The sequence below is a fragment of the Arachis ipaensis genome, chromosome B03, assembly GCF_000816755.2.
Source record: "Arachis ipaensis cultivar K30076 chromosome B03, Araip1.1, whole genome shotgun sequence".
NCBI lineage: Eukaryota > Viridiplantae > Streptophyta > Magnoliopsida > Fabales > Fabaceae > Arachis > Arachis ipaensis.
The window spans coordinates 2,994,252-3,004,741 of record NC_029787.2 but is presented as its reverse complement, the minus strand read 5'-3'; the positions used below and the strand labels follow the sequence as shown (position 1 = coordinate 3,004,741).

At 27.8% G+C, this 10,490-nt stretch overlaps 1 protein-coding gene across 2 annotated transcripts in view; it reads right to left on the bottom strand.

Annotated features, from left to right (window-relative positions):
• Nucleotides 4,522-10,490, bottom strand: part of LOC107629248 — a 15,151-nt gene continuing 9,182 nt past the window's right edge. For both annotated transcript variants that reach the window (XR_002358670.1, XR_002358671.1), the window contains exon 6: nucleotides 4,522-4,611. The gene's annotated coding sequence lies outside the window, so the exon portion shown is untranslated. The remainder of the gene's footprint in view (nucleotides 4,612-10,490) is intronic.

Here is a 10,490-nt window from a genome sequence, read left to right as displayed (position 1 = left end):
ATACAAAAAATAAGATTTAAATTTTTAATATCTATTTAAAAATTAATAAATTAATCATTAAACTAATTCCAATTAGTTATTGAGTGCAAGTTTATTATGAAAAATTGAATGGAAAACTTTAATTTGCGCAGCCGCGGATTGTGCATGTGCGGGTGCTAGGGAGTTGTGTGTTGAGCATGTGAATGTGAAATGGAAGCTAAATGATATGCTCCTTCTTTAAATAATAATTATTAATAGCAATACCAATTATATTATATTAGATTGTTTTGTACTAAATATTTTCTATCTTAACTACCCAATGCAAGTACATGTATAGTCCTTGCTACAAATATCAAATTATATAGGTTTCATCACTTTAATTTGTTTGTGCATATATAATATAAAATAAAGCCATAAAACCTATAAAATCACTTTCCTTTTTTGGGTTATAATTAAGAGGAAATATAGGGAGTGTACAATGTATATAATATGGAGTTAATTTTAAATTAAAATTAAAGTATCGAATGTTTATTTAAAATTATTCGCATATACTTATTTTAGAATAGTAAATATGTATTTGTGTAATTAGTTTCAAGTGTTTTAAATTGGATGTTCGATTTAGTAGGATATCAGATGTTTATTATCCCTGATACTCGGATGGTTATTCTGGATAATATGAGTGTATTATGTTTGATAAATTAGTAGTATTTTATCCTGAATGTTCGAATCTGTACAATAACGGATGGTTAATTTTAATTTTTTATTCATATTGAGCCAAAGAATCAGCCCATTATACATATTGTATACTTATTCTATTAATTCCCTAGCGGAATTCATTAATTAAGTATATGAATAAATTAACTCTCATAGATACTATACTAGAAATTAAGAAGCAAAAATATATTGAATTAAAGTTAGATAGTACATAAAAGAAGACTTAATTAAATAATTTTTATAAATGCATGCCCTAATAAACATGCAACAATAATTCATTACTAGTATATATAAGAATCTTCAATTAGATCCATGTTCTCTTCCTTTGTTTCACCTAATTAAGGTATTACTATGTAGTGAGTAATGATTCCTGTGTTATTAATTAATAAATCTCCATCGAAGTTTACGTCATCATGAATAACACAAAAATTCATTCCAAGACAAATTGAGAATGATATGTTATATGTGACAGACATAACCATATGCCACACTCTCATTTGTTGCCTCATTAATTATTTGTTTAGTGATTAACCATTATTACCTACTCAAATTAAAACTCTCATCAATGCATGTGACACCTAGAAGAATTATATTTATTGTGTGGAAAGTGGAAAGCATAATCCATGGCATCCTAAGTTTGAATCTGCTTTGCATGTGATTTATGACTATATCTATAAAGTTAAATTTATTTAATAATCACGAGGGATCAAAGACAAATTAGAGAGCGTGTAAGTACTTTGCACTTTGCACGTGCTAATGTGTGAATGAAGACTCATCATGCTTAGTTTTAGAATAAATGGTTTGATGAGATACTGAATATAAAATAAATTTTAATATCATATTATTATTATTGTTAATTTAAGTTGGACTAGTGTAACATATAATTTTAAGATTATTATTGCAACTTTAAATTGACCCATATCACTTTAAAAGCTAACCTTATCTGCAGATAATAATAACCAGGGAAGTTTAGTCTTTATATAACTTAAAAAAATGGGTAGGTGGCGAAAAATAATGCAACTTTATTTGGGGATAGAAATTAAAGTAGATTTTGACTACTTGGGGGTTAGTTGTTGATTTTTTTTTTTGTTGGTTTACCCAAAAACGGCATCCGCCAACCCGATAGGTTAATGACTAATCCGTCGCGAATCTGAACTCCATTTAAAAGTCTGTCGCTGGCCAATGAGTTGCTGCAGGCACAAGGTGAAATTTAAACTCCCAACACTTGCTTAAGCGGACAAGTGAGTTGACCACTCGACCAACCCAAATTGGTTGGTTAGTTGTTGATCTAAATACCGTTGATGTCCTCCTCTCCCCTACTCTTGAAATTAAAAGTGTATGTGTATGTGCATGTGCATATCATTGAAGGTCATATCATCACACAAATAATATGCCAACTAATGATTTATCTAACTTTGGTTAACAGTTGTACAGATGAGAAAGTACCTGGTTTTTATTTTATACAATAATAATGAGTGATTTTCAATTTCATGCATATGTATAAGCATCCAAGGACATTCACAACCCTCCCTCATTTGTCTTTACCTCATGTAACCAACAATTGCCTCTTCTTCTTTTTTATTAATTAATTTAACCAATATTGCTAAAATGTCACTCAATAACAATAGATAGATAGATAGATAAACTAAAAAGAAAAGTATTCAAATAATTTTGTTGTTGATAAAAATATACTCGAATTTTGTTATTAATAAAAATATTTTTATTTAATTTAAAAATATGATAAAAATATTTATTATTAAATATGTATTTTTAAAATCCATTTTTGTCTTTTTTTTTAAATAGTTATCTAAATATTTTTATAAAAATGTATAAGCAGTTTGTCAAATATAAAAGTCATTTGCCATTTAAAAAAAAGATATTTTTTATGGATATTTTTGTTAAATTTTAAAATTATTTGAAGGCATTTTTATCGATAATAAATTCGGATGAATTTTTGTTAGTAAAAAAATATTCGGTGTATTTGTATATATATACTTGAATTGGTTTATATATTAACACATTTTGCACGTTAGTATATGGTGTATGTAGGTTTTTTTTTATCAAATTATTAATTATTATTATTATTTTGACATACATCAGATCTTAGGTTTCTGATCATGTGGGATGCTTGAAATGCTAGTGGCTTGAATGAAGACGGAAAGGTAGGCAAAATTTGGCATGCTTAATAATTAATATTATTTTATTCATCACTTTTATTTCTCATAAAAATAAGGAAAAAAAACTACTAAAAATGATAAATATTGAGGATATGAACAATGGTGAGTAGATTGGTGAATTCGTTGTATTTGGTACTGATTTGTAACTAATGATAATAACTATACTTAAACAAGTACTATATAAAAATGATGAGAAGAAAATAAGTATGAATGAATGAAAGGTAGCTAAGTTGGTGGTATATGTATGACAATTATTGCAAAAACATTACATGCTGTAAAATCCTATATATAGCTGGAAAACTTCCTGTTTGGTTCAGCTATTGGCTGGATTGTGTGGGAGCAACGATTGTGACATTTGATTCTGACATCAACCATTCACAACTCTCATGCCCTTCCAATCAACCTCCCTAACTACTACTACTAATAATAATGATTATCAACATTGTTTGATTTATTCTCTTGCATGGCCAATTAATTAAGAAGCCAATACGTGGATTTTAAGTTTTTTACCTTAAAGTCAATGGAATATTTATACAATGTGTACAATTGAGGATTAGGGAGTATTAGAGATATAACCATTAGTGTTATCTTTTGCCATCAGTTAAAGCTTTTGGGATGAATGGTATCATGACATGGTATTAGAGTTCTGGATCTAAAAGGTCAAAAATTTGATCCTTGGTAAACTCCAAAATTAATTTTTGGAAAATAGCTCCCTAGCATAGACTAGCTAAAGAGAGTAAATAACTTAAAATTTTAAGGGTAAATACAAGAACAAAATCGATAATTTGGAGAACAATACAGACTCTAGAGGCATAAAATCAACCATGGATACATCAATACATTATTTATGTAGGATATTCCATTAATTATTTAACGTTGACCTCACTGTGAGACTAAATTGATACTAAATGAAACTTTTTTGGATTCAAATAGAACACTTTAAACCTTAAGGACTAAAACAGAATTACACCCTAACATAGGAGACCAATTTAATACTTTACCCAAAATTTTAATTATTAATAGTTTTAGATTTGAACCGATTTAAGTTTATTGAGTGGTTAACTCACTCTTTTTCGCTTAATTAAATAAATGTCGACAGTTTAAATCTAGCATTATGTATGTAACAATTTATTAGCTAACGACATATTTTTAAATGAAATTCAGATTTATGTGTTTATTATTCAATTTTCTAGTGATAAAATTCAAATGTTAGAATTATAATTGGGACAAAAAACTAAAAAAATAAGAGAGAATAAAGGTGATGATGTAAAATTGGAAAGTTTTATTAATAGATTTTTTATCATGATTAACCTGACCTCATATAAGTATTTATCAATTCATTTTTTTAGAATTATTATTATAGAAATTCTAAACATTTATGTGTATTGTATATGTAAAGATGAAGATATTATTGGGCACAAAAGTTAACTGATTTTGCTAATTGACAATATTTTTTAAATTAAAATTAGTTACAAACGAGCAATTACTTTTTTAAATAATACCGCACTCTTCAAATCAAGAATATAAAAGATTATATAACCTCTTACCAACTGAATTTTGGATTCACCAAAAATCGAACTCTTAATTTTTTAGATTTAGAAATCTAATATCATGTCATGATACAACTCATCCCAAAAGCTTCAGCTGATGAAAAAAAGTAACACTAATAGTTATATCTCTAATACTCCATAAACCTCCATTGTACACATTGTATAAATATTCTATTGGCTCCTCGTACTTTTCATTTTTATTATTATAACAAAATTTATTAGGCAATACCAATAATAATAACAAGAATTATGTATGTAAAAACCTATGATTATTATTATTTGAAGAAGAAGAAGAAAAGGCATGGGGAAGTAAATGAAGGAGAAAAGAAGGAAAATAATGGGGTGACAGATTCCATCTTCTCATCTTACTTACTCACTCAGTCCTACCTGTCGACCTGAAAAGAGCACCATGGACCAGTCCGTACAATCTGACCTGGCTTACACTTTCACACTATATATTTACTTCCATTATATTATTTATTTATTTTTAAATTATATCATAAATAAAATTATATTGTGCTATGTATTTATTCATAATTAATTTCATTTTTTTTAAAAATAATTTCAAATTAATAATTTAGACAAGATTCATCATAACTCACATGTAAATAATATTTTAATTGAATTAGAAAGTCAACTTCAAACTAATATTAGTCGATTTTTTAAAATGATATTTTTATCTTAAATTTTAAAATTTAAATCTTAAACCTTCCATTTACAATATAAAAACATTTTTTTTAAGTAACAACGGAACAAACATTAAAAAAAAAAAAAGATAACTACTATAAAGAGAACATTTTTAATAGAGTCAGAAATTAAATATAAAACAACACAAAAAAAAATTCTAATTATAGATCATAGCCAAAATATTACCAACTTATCTATATAAATATTAGCTATCCTAAATTTGTAATAAAGATATCAGTTGCTGAATTGCTCGCACCGCAATTTAATATTTTAAAATTGGGTAATGCTAGGTAGACAAAAAAAAACAGCCAAAACTTGTCTTATTTAGCATTAATTAATTGTCGCAACAATTAATGAATGTTAAATAAAGTAAATTATGGCTGTTTTTTTACTAATTTTCTTTAGTTACCAAACATTTCCGTTTAAAACTCGACTTGAGTAACGGTATAGAAATCAAGATTGACACTGAAACAAGTAAGTTGATTCTTTATGCTTATTTGTAACTTTTCTTTTAAAGCTATGAAAGATGCTACCAAAATGTAAATTATATATGTATAATGTGTAATGATTCATTCAATGTATAAAACAAAAAATGAAATACATAAATAATAGAGGCAATATGTATAATAAATAGGAAGAAAAAGCAAAGATTGATGGGAGTGGATGGTGGTCCATGGTCCCTAATAAAAAATAATTAATAATAATAATATTGGAGCCTTTTAGAATGGTATGATGGTTCATAGTAAGAGGTTGTGGGAACGAGCAAGGTTGAATATTGCATGATAATAATGATAGAGACACACACCCACCCTAACTCATTGCATTGTTGCATTGTATTCAGTCAAATAAGTACTATTGGGCCTGCTCCAGTTTCCCTTCCTCCACTATTCTTACTTCAATTCTCTCAATTCCACTTCTACCAATTCAAATCCATTATTATATGTTCACGATTTATAACTCAAATAACATAGTATTTTTTTTTATTTAAAAATTTTGAGTTTGAATTTCATCGATTGTAATTATTCAAAAAAAAATTCCTAATTCCTGTTACTTTTACAATAAAATTTATAATAAAAAATCAATTCATAGAATTAACTAATATTAAATAGAAGGTTAATCAATCAATCTCCATCCAATCTCTTACTATTTATGTACATATATATTAGGTTATGATAATATGGTTGAATGCTAAATTTATGGAGTCTATTGGCGACATTTTGGTGATGAGTATCTATCATCATTGTCCCTTAATTCATTTACTGTTGTGATATTTCTAAGTAACAGTTATTTCCTAAAAATAAGGAAGACTACTTTAATCAAACATTTCTTATCCCTTAGTTTTATAATTGCATCTGAACGAGATTTTATGTGTAGAGTAGCTAGTTAGGTACGTGGGTCTATTATATATTATTAGTGTAGACTATACCGTCATTCATGTCATGGATTTCATGCTCATATGGTTGGTGATTTAACTTAGCATCAAACTCTATGTCAAATCAAAGATTATTTGGTCGGGTAATCAAATGTATATTTTTTTTGGGTTTATCTATCATGTGCCCTAATAAGAACATATCTTAAAGGTTATAAAACAAAAATTTTTTTATTAAAAATATAAAAAATTTAAATTTTTAGTATATTTATTTTATAATTATTAAATAAAAATATTTAAAATTTTTTACTAATAGTAAACTTATCATGTGTTTTTAGGATACATGCTAGCTAAATCTTTTTTTTTTTTTACGATATCCACCTCACAAGTTAAGGATTAATCTATTATCTATTAATTCGAATCATTGTCTTTTGCTTAAATGGACGAGTGAACCGACTATTCGATCAACCGAAATTGGTTAATACAAATGTATATAAATAACTAAGAAAGTAAACATTATTCACTTTGAACAAAAATAAACATGATATGTTTTGTTTTATGCAAATTATAACTGCAGTGTATGTGCATATGCTGATATGCATTACAATTACTTGGAAAAAAGAATCATGAAAAGAATAATCCCCCAAGGCTAAGAGTCTAATTAAGACTAATTTTAGGGTTTTTTTTTGGTCAAATTTTTTGCTTATATTTTTTTTTATTGAAACGGGCCTAAGCCCATAAAGAGAAAATGCATATCGCTATTTTATTTAGAACCCTTGAGAATAAAAAAAAAAAAACTTGAGAATCTTAGACCAAAAGAAGAACCATTGCAACTTATGAAACAAGGCCACAAGAAAATAGTTTATGTATGGGTTAGGTTGTGTTTGTTTCGGAGAACATGATAAGAAAGATAAAGATGCAAAATTTTGTGTTCATTTCTGTTTGATGATAAACTAGAATAAATTATGAAAATTCAATTTATTCATATTTTTTTCATTTAAAAAATTTGAGACGAAAAATATAATAATAAAAAATTAACAAAAATACACTAATTCAACGTAAAAAAAACTCTAAATCAAATAATAAATACAAATAATATAAATGCATGTAGAGAAATTTAAACCTTAATACATAAAGAATACCAACTCTTTTTACGATCACTATGCTATGAAGTTTTACTCTATATAATGTATCTATTATAATAGTATATGAGTTTAAAATTTATTGAGAGGCGACCAAGGCCACTAGCTACTTGCCCCCCTCGAGTCCATTCCTACTCTGGATACAATGTCGTCTCTGTCTATATTTCTTCTGTAAAACGCGATTTTGTATCTCAGTGTCTCTGTCTTAATGTCCTGTCTTTGTAAACAAACGTAACTTTAAGGATGTCTCACACTTAATTAAAAAAACAAATATACATATATAAAAAATTGCGTAAAATATTTTTAATAAAGTATCATTGAAAATGTATGTAATTATTTTATTTTATACCAATAAGTAAATATATAACAAAATAATTATACTTTTTATTTTTGAAAAATATCGTGTTATATAAAATAGTTTTTTACTCGTGATCTCAATTAAGTATCCTTTAAAAATGGTACAATATTAAGCCTTTTATTATAATAATTTAAAAAAAATAAAATAAACACATCTAAAAATTATAAATAGATTTAGTGTCCTTTTAAAATTAAATACATATTTAAAATACAAACTAAATAAAATAAAATTTTAAATTTTAAATTTTAAATTTCTATTTCAGATTTAATATATTTAATTATTAATATATTATAATTTAAGTACACATCTAAAAATCAAATTATTAAAAATTCAAAATTTTAATTTTAAAATTCTAAAATAAACATTAAACTATCTAATTATTAACTAAGTCTATTCAAAACCCTCATAAAAGTAGAGAAGTCACATTTACCACACATCCAAAATTCAAAGGGTCACATCTGTAACACCCTACCACACAGAACTTTACACCTAGGATGTAAAACAGGGGTGGCGAGACGCTACGACTTCTAAAAGTAAAAATTTATATACATAATATAGTGAAAAAGATTTATAATTAGGAGACTTTGAAGAAAGGTTAAAATCGAAAATGGTAAAATGAAAAGCGCAACACTCACACTACGTAAATGAAAAACGGAAAGATAAGAGAAGTTAATATAGATATAACCGAAAGAGAGCTCCAAGGTACAAATTAAATATCAAAACTCAAGACTCGGCTCGCGAAAACAAACCGGCTTGAGCACATAAGCATATAACATATATAAGAGAACCCAAAATAAGTCCAAGATACAGAGTTACAGAACCTATTTCTCCACAATAACCTCTAAGAGGAAGTTAATACATCAATACATAAGTAGTGGAGATAAAAGTATCTACATATATAGATATATGCAAAATAAAGTCCCAAAGACAAGGATATCCGCTATCAGAAGCTTTCAGTATGCTTCAACGAGGTGCCTCACCGTCCTGCATCTAAAAATCACAAAATATGTATGGGATGAGAACCGGAGGTTCTCAACATGGTAACAGTGCCCACATAACTAACATATAAGGTATCGGGAAAGCCAAAGGCAATCCTAGAACTTCCGACAATAGATTCAAATTAAACTTAAAACTAACATTTTAAACCATAAACAGAGTGAGATATCTAAGGATTCTTGGTTCTATCTAACTTCCTAACTTAACCCCTAAGCTCTTCATCTCTTTCTCCAATTCTACGAAACACCGATACACAGACAGATAAAGCAGACAAGGCAAGCACAAGTAGATATTTAAATATAGCAAATATAGCAAATAAGCATAGATATTCAAATAAGCAAACCCAAGTAGTGCAAACCAAACAAGTTACATAAATGCATATGATGTATGTCTTTTCTACTGGTCGTGAGCTCACGTGTCGGTTACTTTGCCAGAACTCGACACATCCGGTAACTAACCCGGATATCGTCCTCTTGAAAACCGGTGGCGGTACACCACCACGAAACCCACCATTGCGAGCGGTACACCACCACGAACCTCGCAAGATCTTCGTCAATTGGAAAAACAACACACACATGTGGACAGTAAACCACCACGAACCCCACACAACATTCTCTTTTAAAAACATGTGGGCGGTACACCACCACGAACCGCCCCACATACGTCTCAACAATGGGCAAGTGGTAAACCACCACAAATCTTGCCAGGTCAAACTCAAAACAATTTCATATTTAAACCTCTTTCAAAAGACTAAGCGAATCATTTATTAACTAAATAGCACGGCAGAATCTCAAGACTTCAGGGAAGACAACAACCAATCTCTTTCTTTAAAATTATTAAACTTATTGAATCATAATTCCTTAAAATGTAGTTCTGTAAACAAACTCAAAACATAAAACTTTTCTTAATAAATCAAAACTCAAAACATATTTCGTTATTTTTTCTTAAATAATTCAAGTAAAGTGACATGATTCTTAAATTTATAATTTTCTAAATAACATTTCAAACAATGTCTGAGATTTTATAGAAATTTCGGCAGCATCTTCCTAAAACTTGGACTTTGTCACTCTTTTCGGGTCCTATCCAAACCATTTTCTCAATTCCTTTCCAACAGGTTCAAAACCAAATCATTTTTCCAAATAAACATAAAATTCAGGTTTCCAACTATCAATTCATTTGCAATGTCAAATCGCTTCCAAAGTCAAATCATTTTCGATAAATCAGCAAAACTAATTCCAATCATTTTCAATAAATTATTATCACAATCACACCAAACTCAATGAAATCAACGAAATCCAAAAATTCAAATAGTTCAACCCAGTGAATTACAATTCAACCACCTAACTCAACCACACTAACAACAAGTACTCTTATATTCATTAATCCAATCAACAACTAACTCCAAACACTCCTCAACACACCATATTTTCATTTCACATCACACCAAATTCACATATATAATCACTTCCACATAATAATTCATTTCTAACAACAACAAAAACCATATCAATAATTCAT